This window comes from Candoia aspera, chromosome 1, assembly GCF_035149785.1.
Source record: "Candoia aspera isolate rCanAsp1 chromosome 1, rCanAsp1.hap2, whole genome shotgun sequence".
Lineage (NCBI taxonomy): Eukaryota > Metazoa > Chordata > Lepidosauria > Squamata > Boidae > Candoia > Candoia aspera.
Genome location: NC_086153.1, coordinates 255216710 through 255236977, shown reverse-complemented (window position 1 = coordinate 255236977; position 20268 = coordinate 255216710).

Sequence of the window (20268 nt, the reverse complement as noted above, 5' to 3'; positions counted from 1 at the left end):
AGCAGGCACAGTTGGTGTACAAGGTAGAGCTACTCAAAGGCCCTCTGAGCCACAGCCACCATCTAGTCTTTGAGCAAGAGCAATGAGCCTATGAGGACTCCCAAATTGTAGACCAGATGTATTTGTGGCAGTGTGTCTCCATCCGGAACCAAAGAAAGAAAGTCCACATCCAGGTGGCCCCAGAGTCTTACAAGTCTGTTCTTCTCTGTTTCGGTTCCTACAGGTTCCAGACACCAGAAAAGAGCCATGATGGCATTACTTGGAAGACCCAAGGTAGGACTGCACGATTCATGCTTGTAGATGACTTCACCCAATGATCTCATGTAGATATTATACAGCCCTGAGGCACCTCACAAGGCAAGGGCCTTGGGTTCGACCTCTCGTCTCCTGTCAATACCAACTGGAATTGACTACAGAGAAAAAAGAACCACCCCTGCACCTTGCCCCCCGCATTCCTGCAGTCAGTCCAGAAAGTTATTATGAGCAATAGTATTGAAAGCCACTAAGAGATCAAGGAGGAACAGCATGGATGCACCACCACCATCCCGGTCCTGCCACAGGTTATCAATAAGCACAACTGTAGATCAGCCATTTATCAACCAGGTACCTCAATCAGTAAAACAATTCCCAATCACAGGAAAAATTCCAATTTGGGGAGCAGGTTATGTTGAGGTTTTCCTACTAACAGATTAAGACTGCTATATGTGCCTAGTCATTTTGGCCGGGTGAAAAGGTTGCAAGTGATTGTCTCCTCTCACGTGCTTCATGCAAATAGCCTGGGGGGAGGGGAGGAATTCTGCCCGGACTTGTTCTTCACTTCCTCTTTTTCTCTCTGCTGGAAATGTAGCTCAGCAAGGCTTGCTCCAAAGGGAGCTAAGTCCTTTAAATGTTTTGCTTTTGTTTTTGCTTTCTGTAAATAAATTATTTTTATAGAAATGCTTGGTGTGTGACTTTTTTGACCTCTCCTGGGCTAAAGGCTTTCCCAGCATCTGCCAACAGGTTATGTGCCCAGTAAAACAGCCCAGTAAAACCCAGAGAGAAAAGAGAGATCAACTCCACACCTCATGCACAATTTAAAGGCAGGTAGCAAAGACCTGTGAAGATTTTCTTTGGAGCCACCTGGAGATTTTCCAGCAACTGCCGGTCTACAGGACAAAGAAGCTAGCTGAGGTGACTTGCAAAAGAAGGAAAAAGCCATGGCTACCTCCCAGCCCTCAGCAATGCCTCTGGAGCGCCTATCAGAGATCAACTATTTGAATTGGGCCCTGAAGATGGAGATGTATCTTCGCAGAGAGAATCTTTGGCTGCAAATTGGTGAGCAAACCCCCCAAAATCCCAGTGCTGAATGGCTGAGACAGGATGAGCGGGCTAGAGCCACCATTATCTTGGGAGTTGAGGACAATCAGCTAGTCCACGTGCGAGGCATGCAGTCTGCAAAGCAACTTTGGGACGCTTTGAGAGACTTATATGTAAAGGCAACAGCAGGGAGTAAAGTTACTCTGACGAAAAAGCTGTACAGAGCCTACCTTGCAGAAGGAGATAGCCTTCCTGAGCACCTGCATTATATTCAGCAGCTGTTTGTTGAGTTGCAGGAGAGAGGAATAGAATTTACACCTCTCACAAAATCCTATATCCTCCTGTCCTCACTGAATGCAACGTGGGACACACTGATTTGTACCCTGGAGGCTATGCCTGAAGCAGACCTCACCCCATCGTATGTTACACAGCGCTTACTCGCTGAATGGGAGAAGAGAGAGGAAAGATCCCCCCCCATCTCTTCTGGAAAGCTGCAAGACCAGAAAATGAGGGAAAAGAAGGGAAAGGAACCTGAGGCCACAGCACTAGCCAGCCAGCGATGCTTCACTTGTGGTTCAGCTGGACATTTGCAAAGAGACTGTGCCATGAGACCCAAGGGTAGAAAGACAGAGCAGAAGAACACAATGGCAACACAGAAGAAGGCTCTTCAGACAACCCAAATTGCACAGGTTGCTGAGAAGGGTAATTCTGATGTATGGGTGTTAGATTCTGGGGCCAGTTGTCATTTATGTAATTGTAAAAGCTCTTTTGTGTCACTGTCTAAAACTGAAAGACAAAGTGTATCTTTGGCTGATGGGTCTGTGACCAAAATTATGGGACAAGGTGACTTGTATTTATCCTGCTTAGGAGAAACTGTAAAAGGTGTGTTGTATGTGCCAAATTTACAATCAAACCTTTTATCTGTGGCACAATTGGCTGCAACAGGGTATATCATAACATTTAAGAAAAATGGTTGTGAGATACGTAAAAATGGGAAATTGTGTGCTACTGGTATGTTAAAAGACTCCTTGTACATTGTGCAAAATGCAAGGAAGCCAAGCTGCAAGGCTGCAGTTGGCAACATGCCATATCATGACCAATGTGTACACCTGATGCACAGGAGATTTGGTCATGCTAATTTCAAGTATATAGCACAAATGCCACAGCTATGTGCTGATCTAAAGATAAAACCCTGTGATAAATACTTAGACTGTGTAGTTTGCAAAGAATGCAAAACACTGAAAGCTCCTGTGAGTAAGCACAGTGACAGAGTTACAACTAGACCGTTGGAAATTGTACACTCTGACATTATTGGTCCTTTTGCTCCAAGTTTTGGACAAGCAAGGTATGCAATGACCATCATTGATGATTTCTCAAGATACACATTTATCTACATCTTAAAACATAAAGATGAGGCATTTGAGAAATTTAAAAGTTTTGTGACATGGGCAAATGGAAAATTCCCTAGGCCTGTATCTGCACTCCAATGTGATAGAGGAGGAGAATACCTTTCTCACAAATTCAGAAGGTTCCTAGTGGAAAAAGGGATAGAACAAATTCTTTCTAACCCATACACCCCTCAGCAAAATGGTGTTGCTGAAAGAAAGGGCAGAACCTTGCAAAATGCGATGGAATGCATGTTAAAAGATTCACGCTTATGTTTTAAGTTCTGGGGAGAAGCTTTATCGACTGCTTGTTATGTTCAGAACAGGTTGTATAACTCTATGATTCAGGACACTCCATTCCATTTGTTTTATGGTGTGAAACCAAAGGTAAGCCATCTTAGAGTGTTTGGTAGCACTGCATGGGTTCACATTCCAAAACAACAGAGAAGGAAAGGAGGCCCCACAACAAAGAAAGCCATCTTTGTTGGCTATGAACAAAGCCAGAGGAGCTACAGGTTCATAATGGGAGAGAAATTAATAATTAGCAAAAGCGCTTCTTTTGCTGAACAAAACTGGGGGAGATTAAATTCTAGCTCTCCAGTTGAACTGACCACCACAAGAGAACAGCAAGGACTTGCTGATGGTGATCTTTTGCCTGATGAGGACATTAAACCAGAAAAGCAAACTGAAGATCTGTCTGATGAGATAGATGCTTCTCAGGAAAGTGATAGGAGTCAAAATTTAAGCCCTGTATTACCTCGCAGATCTCAGAGGAGTAATAAAGGCGTTCCTCCATCACGTTTTCAGGCTGAAACAGTAAAGGCTTTTTACATATTCACAGAACCTGAGTCTTTAGAACAAGTGAATGCTTTACCACCTGAGATTGCACAAAATTGGCATTCTGCCATGCAACAGGAATTAGCATCCTTGAAAGAAAATAAAACATGGAAACTGGTAAATCTACCTCCCAATGAACGCTGTCTGGGTTGTAGGTGGGTTTTCAAACTGAAAAGGGATGCTGATGGCAAAATCCAAAAATATAAAGCAAGGTTGGTTGAAAAAGGGTTCACTCAAAGGAAAGATTTAGACTTTGACAAGACTTTTGCACCAGTTACTAAAGGTGAATCAATTAGATTACTGTTAAAAGTTGCTGCACTCAAGGGAATGTCAGTTAACCACTATGACATTCAAACTGCATTTCTCTATGGTGATTTAGACCACAGATTATACATGCAGCAACCCCCTGGCTATGAAAAAGGGGAGAATCTAGTCTGTGAACTGCAGAAGTCAATCTATGGGTTAAAACAAGCTGCTAGATCCTGGAACCAAAAAGTAGATGAAAAACTGCAGAATTTTGGTTTTGAAAAAGGAAAAGCAGATCCCTGTGTATATATGAAGAAGGACAAACAAGGCTGTATGTATCTGTGCATTTATGTTGATGATTTGCTGCTATTCACATCAACAGAAAAACAAAGGCTTGATTTTGAAGCCTGCATGAAAAGCCATTTCATATTAAAAAGCCTTGGAGTTGTGACCAATTACCTAGGTTTGGAAAAACACAGGAAGAAGAATGGTAGCTTTCTGTTAAACCAAAGGGGAGATAATGGTAATGTGAATGGAAAGACATATAAAGTCAGAGAAGATTGGTTTGCATCTTAATCTGTAGTGTAAAAAGGGGAGTGTTGAGGTTTTCCTACTAACAGATTAAGACTGCTATACGTGCCTAGTCATTTTGGCGGGGTGAAAAGGTTGCAAGTGATTGTCTCCTCTCACGTGCTTCATGCAAATAGCCTGGGGGGAGGGGAGGAATCCTGCCCGGACTTGTTCTTCACTTCCTCTTTTTCTCTCTGCTGGAAATGTAGCTCAGCAAGGCTTGCTCCAAAGGGAGCTAAGTCCTTTAAATGTTTTGCTTTTGTTTTTGCTTTCTGTAAATAAATTATTTTTATAGAAATGCTTGGTGTGTGACTTTTTTGACCTCTCCTGGGCTAAAGGCTTTCCCAGCATCTGCCAACAGGTTAGTCATATATTGTAGAGCAGGGAGGAAGACTGCTCATTCTACAAAGGCTTACATAATGGATTTGATGTGTAACTAAGTTTGAAATCACAGAAAATGCTATGGGTACATGTAACCCTGAAAAAGGACAGATTACTAAAATAACTAATATATGGATACAAATCTTACTCAATCCTCACCCGTATATCACTCTCTGACATGAAGTTTTTAAAATCTATTTTCCATGGAATACTACAACTGTTTATTAAATTGTGCTTCCTTTGGGTTTTCCACACTAGGGCCTTTACCTGCTTGCCTTCCTTATGTAAACCAGCTAGAAATGAAGGTGGCTTAAGACATCCCTTTCCATATTTCAGCCCCTTTCTCCACTGCAGCCACTCTGACAGCCAGACCACAGTCAACATGGCTCTACCTGCAGTATAAAAAGGTCTAACAAAATAAAAGTACAGCATTGAACAGCAAGGAGAATGAAAATGTGTTTCACTGCAGATGGCAAAAGCTGAAATGTTCTTGTATATATTTGCTGCTTGGAAACATTGGGCAAAATTTTTAGAGAAGGCCAGAAGTCTTTCAGGTTAAACTAGGAAGAATTGGAATTGTCGCAGTCAGTGGCATATATGAAGTTAGTTACCTTCAGGTTAAGGGCTGGTGATCATGTGATGAAGAAGAGGTCTGTGTCTCTTTCTGCTGCCACAATCTAATGGGACATGCACCTAGAAATCTGCCTTATATCATTAGTCAGACCACTATTGAGTAACAGGCTGAATGGTAATGATACTTCAGCCTTTTTTCCAGCCTTGAGAAATTCCTGGATTGCACCTCATATTCATTTCATCCAAAGCATTTCCTCTGAACCTCAACGGAAGCTTGATACGGTGAAGTCTGCAAAGCAATCTTGAACAGCCAGATTTCATCAGTCTTTTCTGTCTGTGCTTGAATGTATCCCTACTTCAGAAGAAAAAAAAGTGTAAGAAATTTTAAGTTTATGTTTGGGGCCAAGTCATCCTAGATGTCACAGCAAAAATAACCTTTATTTGGACATGAGGAACTATGCCAGTGACTTTTTCAAATTTGGCAGGCTATAAAATATTTGTATAGGACCCAGTAACCCAAATCTGCTCTTTGTCCTCTGTCAGAGATAGCTCTCTGTAAACCCCATTTCTGAATTCACAAATCTAGATGTTTTCATGATAAATGATACAGTCATATATTTATAAATATACAGTCATATATTTATAAATAAAGAGAATACTAATGCTACTGTTTAATTTTTCTTTAGTGCCAGCAGGGGCTAAATACTACATAGTCCCTTCTGTTGAATTGCCTACTTTCAGATTGTTCTTCTCCTCTCACATCTCATTAGCATCTAAAGTGCAGATATGACACCTTCCCTGAAGAGAGGAACATATGCTGGAACAACATCTCCCATGGAAGGAGATATGTATATTCTCATTTGGGCATTAAAGACTGACTCATGCTTCTCTCTATGTCTGCAAATCTCATTTGTATCCAAGGCCATTTCTAGATGGGTAATTCTAGTTATGGGTAATTTCATACCTACATTTATTTGTATCTTCCAGCTCTAAACCTTTGGGTCTGTCTGCTTTGTAATCCCATTTCAATGGCTCTCATGTCTCATGTTGACGTTTTGCCTCAGAATTTTCAGAAGATTCTCAGATAGAAACTTTCAGGATCAGTTTAATAGAAATAAATAAATTTAGACTTTCACAACACTTGTAGTAAAGGACAGAAAATAAGAAAGGAAGGAAATTTAAAAGTGTTCTAGTATCATCATCATCATCATCATCATCTCTCCAGAGAACACTGAGACTGCATTTCCTTTATACCATTTCCTGTTCCATATTTTTTTTAAAAATTACAGTTCCCAGAAATCTCTGGCAAAACAAGTATAACAGGAGGGATTCCATCACATTACGATAGAGAGAGTAGGAAAGCAGACCCTGAGCACTGGCAATCCTGGCTGCTTGTGATAGGAACTGTATAATGTAGATTGGATGCTCCAGTTTGCTTGTTTTTTTGCTTACTTACTTTCTTTATTTCCATTTTCTTTTCCTCAGGTTGGAACCTTGAATTTGTCTGTTTTCTCTTGTTCTGTAACCTGCCCAGGAGTCTCTTTTAATTAAAAAGGCAGAGAAAATGCTTTTTAATGAATAGAGCTAAGACCAAGCGGCATTGCTAATAGGCCCCTGGGCGAATCTTCAACTTCAGCATGCTGTTGCCCTGACATGGACCTAATGAGTACCAATTACTTTTCCCACACATATGGTTATTTTCTGGAGGAGCACCAATCATGTTTTTGTACTGGGATCAGAGCCGCTGCTCCAGCTTGGTCACTCAATCATGTAAGATTATTCAGATTAAAAGGTGTTCTACTATTGTGAGAAAAGCCCCTCATTGAATAAATTTGACAAAGTCTTGAGAAGCAGCAAAAAGTTTTATTGACGTTCTTGCAAGGACGGGTGCCCAGCCAAAATAGGCACACCCCTTCACACAAAGCATGCAGTTTTATTCCCTACCCTGGCCGTTAGAAGCCGTCCTCCTGTTCCCCATTGGATAGGTACTTAGGAGTTAACAGCCTATCCGAAACGCCTAAAATACTGTAGGAAGTCCCGCCTCTGTTTATATCTCCCATTCCTCACTTTTTACCTCCCCCAGTCCCTCATTTACTTTTTCCCTTATAAGGCAGCTAACCCTCTTGGAGCAAGTAGGTCAGGGTCTTGTCTGACCACAAAGTTCACTAGAACTGGTTTTGAGCATATTTTCAGCATAGGTTAGGCAGCTTATTTCCTTTACACCTGCTAATATGGAGGCACAGTCTCCTGTTCCCCTAACCACATATCCCACATCTTCAATATACTGACAAGCAAGCCTAGTTTTGTGATTTACTAGAAAGCAAGCTTCATTTGGCAATTTACTGAAAAGGCAAGTTCTCTTCTATTGTAGAAATAACTATTGCAAAAACAACATTGTTATCCCCTTTTCTCACACTATCATCATCATCATCATCAACATCATCATTTCTCCAGAGAACATTGAGAACTATATTTCCTGAATGGCATGGAGGTGGCAAGGGATTTCTTAACATTCCCTGTTCCATATTTTTTAAAAAATCTTAAATCATTGTCAAGCCACTGCATTTTAGGTAAATTAACATGGAAGGCTACTAGTGTCCAGGCCAGGCTTGGCACTTTCAAGTATTAATCTACTTGGGAAGATCCAGAACAGGAAGAGAGAATTACAGGAACAAGCCAAAGCTGTGATGGCAGCAATCAAGGCCAGGCACTGGGTTCAAAGAGTCAAGGCTTGGTAGGATCAGGGGTGGTCTGAACTTTTAACAGTTTCCCAATCTTGTAGGCCTTCCATCATCCCAATAATATAAAGAAGATATATGTAGATGTAATGTCAATATACTCCATATACTCCATAAAAGCTATTACTTTTTTCCAAATTAACCTCTATAGGTCTATAGGTCTTTCAGAATTTTTTATGCAAAGTATAATTCTCAGCTGAAGTAAAATCTAGTCTAGTAAGTGCCTGCTACTGGGTGCAGGAGGGTGCAGGAGGGTGCACAAGGGGCCAATGCAATGTGATGCAAGCACAGTGGGGCTTGGGATGGCTCCTGCAGGGTGCACAAGGGTGCATGAGGGGCTGGCATGGCACGGCGTGAGCATGGCAGGGCTTGGGGTGGAGCGGCTGCTGCACAGTGTACGTGGGTGTGCAAGGGGCCAGCGCAGCTGAAGGGTGCATGAGGATTTGTGAGGGCTGGCCTGGCACTAGCACAGTGGGGCTTAGGTGCCTGCTGCAGGGTGCACAAGGGTGTGAGAGGGGCTAGTGAGGCATGGCACAAGTGTGGTGGGTTGGTGCAATGCAGACTAGCCTTCTTGTGGTGCACCCTGGGCAACATGACTTGTCATGGCTAAATAGTCTACACATCGGGCTGCTGGACCTCACAAGGATTTCCCAGCAAGAAAAAGCAGCATGAACACCAAACTGCTATGCCATACGATTTTTTTTTAAAAAAGTGTGGTGGGGCTGGGGGTGGTTGCTGCAAGTTGGGGGAGACTTACCTAAGTGGCTTGCAACCTTCCTGCTGCCTTCCCCATTGACTTTGCTTATGGGAAGCCAGCAGAGAAGGTTGCAAATGACAATCACATGACTGCAGGATGCTGCAACCATCTTAAGTGCAAGCTGGTTGCTAAGTGCCCAGATCATGATCACATGACTGCGGGGGTGCTGGGATGGCCAGAACTTTGAGGACTGGTTGTAAGTACCTCTCATGAGTAAGGATGGTGAGCAGGGGGCTCCCATTCAGGCTGTAAAGCGCATGCGTAGTACTGAGGAATTAGGTAGCCATTCAAAGAGACACAGATCGGGCTCGCCTTAGCCTTTGGGGTTTATATGTCTGGGTTTTTCCCAAGCTTCTTCAGTTTGTTAGGATTGATGTCCTAACAGCCAGGAACCACGCTGAGACAAGAATAGGTCTCTAGTGTTTTATTACTGCTACATGACAGAAAATCCTAACAAACTGAAGAAGCGTGGGAAAAACCCAGACATATAAGCCCCAAAGGCTAAGGCGGGCCCGATCTGTGTCTCTTTGAATGGCTACCTAATTCCTCAGTACTACGCATGCGCTTTACAGCCTGGATGGGAGCCCCCCGCTCGCCATCCTTACTCATGACAGTACCACTCATTCAGTGCCATTGTAACTTTCCATGGTTGCTGAACAAGTGGTCATTAGCCAAGGACTACTTGTACAGCAACTTCTTTAGTGCCTGATCATCAGTATTATGTGGCACTTTTGTACAAGTAGCATTTCAAAAGAAAATGCTTCCTTATGAAAATTCAGGCAGAGATTACTTCTGAATAAGGGAACAGGAAGCTAAGACATCTTCAAAGAAGCAGTGAAGAGACTGCAGGACAGCAGACAACTCGTGGGTTTGAGTGCCAGATGACAAGGGATGCCATAAAGCTCTCAACCACAGCAGAGTCTATATGGACACTAGGTCTGTCAAGCCTCACTTTCTAAACATTTTTGGAATATAACTATTTTAAAGTGAAAAGAGGTCTTCCAAGCAACAAGTTTGAAAAACTACCTGGTAAGTAAACCTTCATTCCAGAAAGAAGGGAAAAAATAATCAACACTTTGAAGATTTGAAGATACAAAGTAAATGGCAAAAAGCTAGATAAGAATTTAATCCAAGAAAGTTTGAAATTAACTAAGGGACCAGACAAATTTGAAATATTTGATTTAATATTTGAAATATTATGACTTTTGCTATAAGACTTTTGAGAGAATTAAAAACAAAACAGTATCTTTGTGGGAACAGAAATTGTTTAGTCTTTCAGGAAAGGGATGATAGGCTGAAGCAGAAGAAATTTGAGACAGACTATGTAATACCGAAATGAGACACTAGAGGGCACTAAAGACCTCGGGTAGAGGGGGAGGGAGAAATAAAAGCTTGCTCTTTACTTCTGAATTTGATGATTAGCAGGGTTGCTGAAACTAAGAAAGAGGGGAAGGATATATTAGATCTAAATGAAGGTGGGTTTATGTTGTGAGGTGGTATTGATTAATACAGGGAAGTGGGAGTTTACTTATGAATGAAAGGCAGAAAGTATAAACTGATATAATCTAGACTTGTGTGCATATGAAAATAGAAATCTGTAGATTATTGATAATTGCATGATACACTCCAGTGAATGGTGATAATGAAAAAATTAGAAATAGTTTAGAGAAAAACTATGCAACATTCTGAATGAATGCAAGCCAAGGGGGAAAGATATGCTGTTAGGTGACATGAATGGATGGGTGGAAACAAGATGAGACAGGAAAAGCAATAGGGCTATTTGGAGCACCAAGAATGAATGACAGTGCTGACTGGTGAGTATCTTAGAAAAATGTTTGTTTTAAATAAATCAGGCACATCTATTTATATGTACACATGCAAAATGAATGAGTCAAAAGGTATGATTGATCTGATAGTTTATGATGACAGACTGATGGACTTAGTGAAGAATACAAGAGTGATGATATGTTCTGATTTTCTAAATGGCTGCAATTTGGTAGTGCCAAAAATAGATCTTGGGGAAAAAATAGACATGGAAGAAAAGGAAAATATGAAACAAAGTAGAGTGAAAGTACGACAACTTCAGGAAGAGAAAGTGCAAGTCCTATATGAAATAAGTAATAAAATATAGATTTATTTCCCAACAGGATGAAAGGATAATGGATTTGAAAAAGGGGGGTTATAGAAGTTGCTATGTGTTACTGATTGCAATGGAAGTGTGTTGAGTTAAACTAATGGGGAATATGAAAAAGAATGCTTGGTGGAATTATCAGTTGGAAGAGGCTGGGGATTTAAAAAAGAAAGTGATTGTTGTGAAAACAAATGGGAATGAGAGAAAGTATATAAAATGTAGAGAAAGAAAAAGATAATTACAAAGAATAGTCAAAGAGCAAGGAACACAAGATTAAAAGTAGCAGAGAACATGAAGAGTGATTTTGATGGAGATAGACATTTATTTTGGAAATGGATAAAAAGGGCTAAACAAGGAGTCTTCAGAGTGAACAGAATGGTTAATGTAACAAAGATCACGGTAGTTGTCTTTGACAGGGAAAATGCATGAATTGCGAATTATACATAAATGGTGAAAAACCTGATCAAGTACTCGTATTTATGTCCTTGGTAGAATGTTTACTGAAAATGGAAAAATGGATGGAGAAACTTTAAGACATGCAAATACTGGGTGGAAGGTAGTGGGTAGTATGTCCTGTTGAGAATTGTTTTCTTTTTTTTAAAGTAGCAAAAATGTTTGTGCATAAGAGTATGCTTCTAACCACTTTGTTGTATGGAAGGGAAAGTTGGGTATCTCATCTTACATAAAAGTAAGATGATAGCAGTGGGAATGGGTTGTTTAAGATGATAGATGGATGGATGGATGGATGGATGGATGGATGGATGGATGGATGGATGGATGGATGGATAGAACAAATTTATAAGGCTGCCCAATTCACACAAGGTAATTCCAGGTGGCTTCAAGAATTAAAAACCATAAAAACACAATACACACCCCACAGCAGCAGCAAACATATTCATGTCAGCCATTTGATTGGCTCCGAAGCAACCTGTGGTCTCAAGGCTTGCTGACAAAACCACGTCTTCAGGGCCTTCCGGAAAAGGAGCAAGGAGGGGGCCAACCTTATCTCTGAGGGAATGATGTTCCAGAGGGAGTGAGCCACCACAGAGAAGGCCCTTTTCCTTGGCCCCACTAGATGTACTTCCTTAACTGAAGGGACCTGCAACATGCCCTGCCTCCCCACTCTGGTGGGCCAGGTGGATGTGACTGGGGAAAGGCAGTCCTGCAAATTACCTGGCCCCAAGCCATGCAGGGCTTTAAAGGTGATAATCAGCACCTTGAATTAGACCCAGAAGCAAATCAGAAACCAATGCAGCTCCTGCAAAAGAGGTGACACATGCACAAATCTAGGCTTGTGCAAAACTATGGAGGCCGCTGCATTCTGAACCAACTGAAGCTTCCGGATACTCTTCAATGGCAGACCCATGTAGAGTGCATTACAATAGGCCAAATGGGAGGCGACTAGGGCATGTTGATGTGAGAAGTGCATGTTGGTCCAGGAATGGGCATAGCTGGCACACAACACACAGTTAAACAACAAAAGATAAAGTCAAGAAAGAATACAACAGTGAGTGGCCTATAATATAAAAAGAATACATTGAAGTGGTTTGGTCATCTACAGAGGATGAATGAGGATCAAATTGCAACACACATACATGAAGGAAGAGTGAATAGTTGACAGGAAAAGGAAGACTGCAAAAATCATGGCTGGATCAAGCTGAGGTCCTCAAAAGAGACATGTCAGTTTAAAGAACAAAAACTGAGGTATGAAACATTGCATCAATGCAGTAGAGGTTGGGTTGGTCTGCAGGAATAGAAAGTTATGGAGAAATACAGTGAATGATGTTGGTATGAAAAGTTTTAGCTATATTTCCCTTTTTTTCTTAATTTTCTTTGGGTTACAATTTCTTTGTAATATAATTGCAACCTTTCTTTGCAAAATGTTCCAAAGGAAATAACCTGGTAGGTGAGTACATAGCTCCATTTTTTTTTCCAAACAGAATTCTAAATGTAGTATAAGCTGGTATGGCAGAATATATTTTTTCATGCTTTTTCTGCCAGAAATTGTACTTTTTCTAGCAAGGGAAAAAAAATCTTGCTCTGCATGAGGCAGGATCCCAGTTTGACCTGAGGACGCTCAAACTTTTTAAGACTCGGTTGGGGCTTTTTCCTCCACACTTCAGATCCTTGGGTTTTCCTTGCAAAACAGGAAGCCCACAAACAGGCTCTGTACTGCTTAAGTGAGATCCACCCTAATCAGGCCCAGGGACACTAATATTTGTTACAGTACCACAACCCCCACCACACAGAGACCCAGGGCTCTGAGCCAGGAAGAGTCCTGTGGCCTTGAACCTTCATTGAAGCAAGGCAGCTCCTTAACATTCTGCACAGACCTAAGAAGTAACAATGGGCACAGTATACATGACCAGACAGACGTTGTTGTCCTTTGCAGATTTTGTCATATATTTTATAGGCATCATTTGACTGAATCATGGCCCAGGACTTAAACATGGATTAAACATTGGAGATCAGATTCATCCCCTCCATGCAGGCCTTTAGAAAGTTGTTAAACACTGAATTATTATGGAGAGCATTCCACTCTATTTTACTGGTTCTTGTTGATTTGGTATTCTATGTATATGTTTAAATTGTCATTTCCTTGTATTGACTGTAAGCTGCCAAGAGACAATTGATTATGGCAGGATATGAATTCAATAAATAAACACACAGAATCTAAAAAACTGTCCTGGGACTTCCAAGTTTTCAGTAATGGGGAAGGTGCTCACACTGCACCATTATAGAAATTAGTCACTGAGGGAATATCTAACACAGTGTTTCTCAACCTTGGCCACTTGAAGATGGCTGGCTGGCATGGCTGGCTGGGGAATTCTGGGAGTTGAAGTCCACACATCTTCAAGTGGCCAAAGTTGAGAAACACTGGTCTAGCAGAACATTCACGAAAGAGGAGGAATGGCATATTTCCCATATCCCCAGTTTCCAATGATGTCTCCTTACAAAATCCTCAAGCTCTGGTAAATTACCACCAAATCCTCCTCATCTTTACTCAGCCATAGAATTCAAAACCATGTGAGCTAATTTATTTATTTTATCTCAGATTCTCAGTATTTACTTAGAGGAATGAAAACAAGAGTAGGACTCTTTAGAAATATTTAGGCTTTATTTCTGAACTGGCAACTAATGAAAGCAAGAATTGTGTTTAAAAAAGAAGGATATAATTGTTTACATATTTTAATAAAATTAAAATTCAGATCATACCAATAAACCTTATAGAGACCAACCACTGAAATGAATGCTATATTCTGATATTATAATTATAGTACATGCAGTAGACATCTTCCAGGCTGATTTTTAAAAGGAATGTCAAACAACTCAGCAGTTACGTCATTTAATATTCTTGCAACTAGAGATGCAAACATGCTCGTACTTATTATGTTTGCCCATTTTTTAAAATCCAAAAATACTTTTGGTATAGGTCTTTTACTTAGGAAAAGATGTTCCATGTAGCAAACAGAAATCACAAAATAGAACCTTTCCTCTCCTTTTGTTCCTATGCCAGGAAATATCTTCTTTCTGGAGTGTTACCCATTTTATGGACCTTCAAAGCTGTATCATCTCCATCCACATGATGGTGGCATACTGTACCTTGCATCACAGCAACAGTGGTTTTTCCAGACCTAACAGGTTTGAATATGCTGATTTAATCAGCCACCAGGTGGCAGTAATAATACATTTAGGCCACTATATATGGTCTATGGCTGAAAATCCTGCAGATGATGCCATGGTTCCCTCCAAAAGTACAATATAAATCCAAACATCTCGTCACTCAAGACTGCCTGTGATTTAGTGTGATTTTTTTCTCAATGAAAATACAGCATAGGGAAAATTCCAGCCATTGTCCAAATACAGCCATGATGCCTTCCCAAGCACCCCTTTCACAGGCACTCCTTACTCACAGATATATAAAAAGTTTTTTTTAAAAAAATCTGATCAGGGAAATCAGCTTTACCCCATTCTCTGTGAGGCTTCTCAGCAGAAGCTATTTCTGAGCCTTCTACCACTTGAAGAGCAATTTGTTGATGGGGAAAGAAATACTTTCTGCCCTCTACAATTCAGTGAAATTCCCTAAAAATTCATCTCTACAGTGCAGCTGGTTTTTAAAAAGAGCTTCCACAGACCTTGGGATGTGTCCTTACCCACGGATGGGGTGCTATTGCCAATAGCCCTGCTCAGTCCTTGTGGTGAAAGACATTCTCCTTTACATAAGTGCTCCTAGAAAATAACAGAGCCATGAGTCTAAGAGGACCCCACAACTGTGCACCAGATCTGTCTGAGGCAGTGCAACCCCATCCAGAACCAAAGGTGAAAATTCCAGATCCAGATGGTCCCAAAATCCACAGCTACTAAGTCTTACAAGCTTTGAGTCTGAGTCTTTTCTTCCCCATCCAGCTTCCAGACACCAAACAGAACCCTAGTGGCATCACATAGAGGGCCGGGAGATGAAATGTACAACTGGTAGTATCTAAACCCATGGCAATCAATGACCTCACCCAGCAGTCTCCTGTAAACGTTGAACAGGGGAGCTAACAAACCCACTGAAAAATCAATAGTGGAAATAAATTTCTACCCACCACCAGCACTAAAGAAGCCAGCTTGTTTGCTTGCAGTAAAAAGGCAGTCAGAGCTTTCTCCTGGAATCACTGTCATATGCATAGTAAAGGAGGTTCTTCTCTTGTGTCCTTTTTAATAAGAAATTAGCCATTTAAGGCATGGGTGCCTGAGACAAACTGTGAAGATGAAACAATGACAAAATGTGCATCCATTTTAGCCAGTTTGGTTAGTGGTTAAGGTTCCAGGCTAGAAACCAGGAGACTGTGAGTTCTAGTCCCACCTGAGGCATGAAAGCCAGCTGGGTGACCTTGGGCCAGTCACTCTCTCTCAGCCCAACTCACCTCACAGGGTTGCTGTTGTGGGGAAAATAGGAGAAAGGAGTATTAGGTATGTTCACCGCCTTGAGTTATTTATAAAAATAATAATACAGGTGGGATAGAAATTAAATAAATAAATAATAAATCCCAGCGCAAACCCCATCCTTTCATACTGGTGTCCCAAAGACTGTTTGCATTGTGATGTCAAAACATGCTTTTTGTCACTTGCCTCCCCTCCTTATGGGATCTAGGAAGTGGGCTTTCTCAGGAATGACTTGTAGAATATTTTATAATATTCCTTTTTATTATTTTTTATTAATTAATTATATTAAATAAATTTTACACAATAAAAACACTACAAGCTTAGGAAAAAGTAAAGTAAAGTGATAAGTAATTAAGAAAAAACAGAAGAAAAGAAACAGAAAAGAAATGGAATGGAAAGGAAAGGAAAGGAAAGGAAAGGAAAGGAAAGGAAAGGAAAGGAAAGGAAAAAAAGAATATAAAGGAGTGGCTTCTGATCTTCATTACAACAGTTATAAATACTTTATCCTCTCTCTCTCAGGTTACATCATGGCTCCCTTCTTTCCATATTCTACCCTTTCTAATCATCAAACCCATAAATCACAAATCCATTTTTTTCATTTTCAGCAAAAAGTCCATAAAGGTTTTCCAGTCACTCAAAAGTGTAGTTATTGTCTTCTCTCTAATCAAACAAATCAATTTTGCCATCTCTGCAGAATATTTTATAACATTCAATAGAATATCTATTTATATATTATATTGCAACATGTGCCTCTTGTATATTGCCCTGAGTTCTTAGGATAAGGGGTAGGTTATACATTACTTGAATAAATATATTAAATAATAAGTTTTGTCTACAGCCAATTTGGTGTAGTAGTGAAGGCACCAGGCTAGAAGCCAGGAGATGGAGAGTTCTAGTCCTACCTTAGGCATGAAAGCCGGCTGGGTGACCTTGGGCCAGTCACTCTCTCAGCCCAACAGGGTTGTTGTTGTGGGGAAAATAGAAGGAGGAAGGACTATTATGTATGTTCCCTGCCTTGAGTTATTTATAAAAATAATAAAGGCGAGATAAAAAAAATCTTTAAAAAAGTTATAGCCTCATCATCACTCACCAAGGTCAGAGAAACACAAAAGGAGGAAGGATAGTTACACACTTTTTCTTCTTTCCTCCCTTCTGTCACTGTGTATGAGTTGAGATTGAACATATGTGGTGAAGAAGCTTTTACAGCTGTGTGATGTTGAATCCAAAAAATATTAGTATCGTATGATGTAGGAAAGCAGAGGTTTACCCTCCACATAAATGATTTATACGGCAACTAATATGTCACATGTTTGTTCAACTAGGTCTCACAGCTCTGGGTTGCAAATATCCAAACAATCATGAGATGGCAGCAAAAATAAAATATTTCTATCTCTTTGCTGCTATTTAGTAGAGATGCAGATTTTTGCATTCCATATATTTGTTACCAATAGAAGCGAATATTTGTAGCTCAGGGTTGAACTGTGGAGATGAAGATGTTGCCTAGTCTGGCAATGAAACATCTGTAAGAAAACAACAAGGCTCAGAGAGCACCAAGGACTCCATATATTTGTTAAATCCCCAAACAGAATACCTGAACAGAGCTAGTGATTTGTCTAAATCTACCCAGTAAACTTAACCTCCGAGTCTTCCCTTTCTAAAGTACATTCTACCCATCCTACCAACCTGTTTCTTCTGAACATAAAGCTCTAAATCTAGACTAAGAATTTGTCATTCTTCTCTACCACATGGCAATTTAATACAGAAACTCTTTTTTCTCTTCCAAAATCCACATGGATGCCCTATTCCACATTTTCAATGAGGAACAGCTTTCAAATATAAACACTATTCAATTTACCAGAAATATATCAATTTCACAACATCTAAAACAAGAAACATTGTTGCAGTCATAACTCTCTAGGGTCTTAAAGTGAATCTCTGAATAGGTGGTTTGCAATATCCAAAGACCTTAGAGCTAATATAAAGCTTGGAAAAAAATTAGCAATGATATTGCATTTTATTTTATCAAGCCTTATGTTTACACTGTTGGAAAAATTGACCTTCAAATATTATACCTGCTACCCGAGTCCAGTATGGCTAGCTTTTTTGACCATTTCAAATTAACTTCAACACTGAATGCTTGTTTTCTGTAATTCAAAAAAACAGAAGTGAAATAAACACAAGTCTGAAAATTGGACAGCTGTAAATCATGTACTTTTGAAATAGCATCATTATGGGTAGGAGAACTAAGATACTGCATTGAATGTTCACAGTTACAACTGAAGTTGAATTAGGAAATGTAGCCCTATACAGAATAATTTTGTTAAAAGATGAAAATGGTTTACCGGGTATTGACACAGGCTGTTCAGCAGCTGTTTCTTAAAATACAGAATACATTGCATGTTTTCTGCCAACTTTTGATTTCCTAATTCACTATTGGCAAAAGTTTCAAAAAGCCCCTCTCTAAAAGCATTTCAGGCTTGAAAGTGTGTTTGGGTTATCTATGGAGAAAAAGCATTTCTTTGTTATAAAATTAGGTGCTGTAGCAGCAAATCATAGACAGAAAAAAAATACTAGTGATAGCACTGCATGTAGATATCAGGCTTTAAATTAAATTCCTGTTTTAACTGGTACCTTTAAAGAAATCATTTTCACTTAGGATTTTTCACTTTCTCCATTATTTCTCCAAGGTAGCTTCCTTGTTGTTTGCAGATTCTCTGGATTATGGTAGTCAGTTTAGATTTCTGTGGGATTTTATGCTTCTCCTAGTCTCCAGATCCCTAAGGCCAGCTCAATTGCTGGAAGTTCCTTATTCCAGATGCAATAGTCTTGTCCTGAGGAGTTCAATCTCCTGGAATAATATGCACAAGGCACGTGTATCTTCCACAGTTTGCAGCAGAATGGACCTCATAGCAGCATCTGAAACATCTGTTTAACTGGAACAGTTGAGTAGGGTCAGGGCATTGCAGGATAGGCTGAGTAAAGAATGCTTCCTTTCACTTTTCAAAAAGGACCTTTTTTCAAATTCATGGAGTTGCTTATGCAATAAAGGGGCTGTGAGCTCAGCAAACCCAGAATGAAGGGCCTATAATTGTTTATCCAAGCCCATTTGTTTCTAATGTCCTTGATTCTCTGGAGAGGTTACCAGGACTGGATAGCTTCCATCTTGTGAGGGGTCTAAGCAGATCCCTCTTGGAGAGATACCATGCCCACAGAAATCTGTGGTGGTGGCTTCAAACTTGCATTTCTCCAACTTAGCATACAGGTGACATTCTCAGAGATCTGCAAGACTGCTCTCATATGATGTGTGAGTTCCTTGGGGAGGATAAACAGATCAGAATGTCGTCCAGATATATTATACAAATATAGATAATACTTGATCCATAATGTCCTGGAAGATGTTGTTTATTGGTTGCTGGAAGACTGCAACTGTATTGCATAACCCAAATGGCATCACTGCATATTCAAAGTGGACATATTGGGTAAGGAAAGAAATTTTCCATCTTGTCACCTTCTCAGACATGGTGGAAATGATAAGCCCCACAGGAGTCCAACTTAGTAAAGACGCATGCCTTTCACAAACACTCCAAAAGTCCAGTAATTACAGGCAGTTGATATCTATTCCAGGTTGAGAGCCAGTAATCATTGAAAAATCATAGTTCCCTGATTTCTTCTTTATGAACAGCACAGGGGCAACACCAGGTGATGTACACGGGCAGATTAATGTTCTCTTAAGATTCTTGCTGATGAAATCCCGCAAAGCAAACTTTGAATGGGGGCAGATCTGCCCAACAGGAATTTGGCTCCAGGGATCAGATCAATGGGGCAGTTATAGAACTGCTGAGGTAGTACCTGATCAGCCTTTAGCTCACTGAAGACATCTGCAAAGTTGGGTATGTTTAGCTTGCAAAAAAAAAAAAACTTAGTGGAGGTATCATAGCCATTGACAAATACCTGAAACACACAACCAGGACAGGTCTGTTCTCTGTTAAAACTGAGGGCAGGACACAGGCCAATACATATATAAAGATTAACGAGTTGAATTAAAAAGATTCAGGCTAAATATTAGGATAAATTTCCTCATGGTAAGCAATGGAATATTTTGCCTAGAACAGTGGTGGATCTCCCCTCACTTGTTGGTTCTAAACTGTAATGGTATGTGGGAATGTGTCAGAATGCAGTCTGACTCTGACGCAGAGGAGGGGGAGTTGACCATTGGGAATATCCAGGGCAGGAAAATTGAAGCGAAGAATGACTCAGCAAGGTGGGAAGATCTAGAGCCACTGATTGGTGGGAATCAAGGGGCAGAGTCACCACCGCCTATGAGTGCAAGAGAAAGGAGAGCTGAAAAACACACCAAGCAGAAGGACGCCCAATTGGCCCCTGATAAAAAACAGTGGGAAGGAGACAAAATAAAAAGGCACCAGC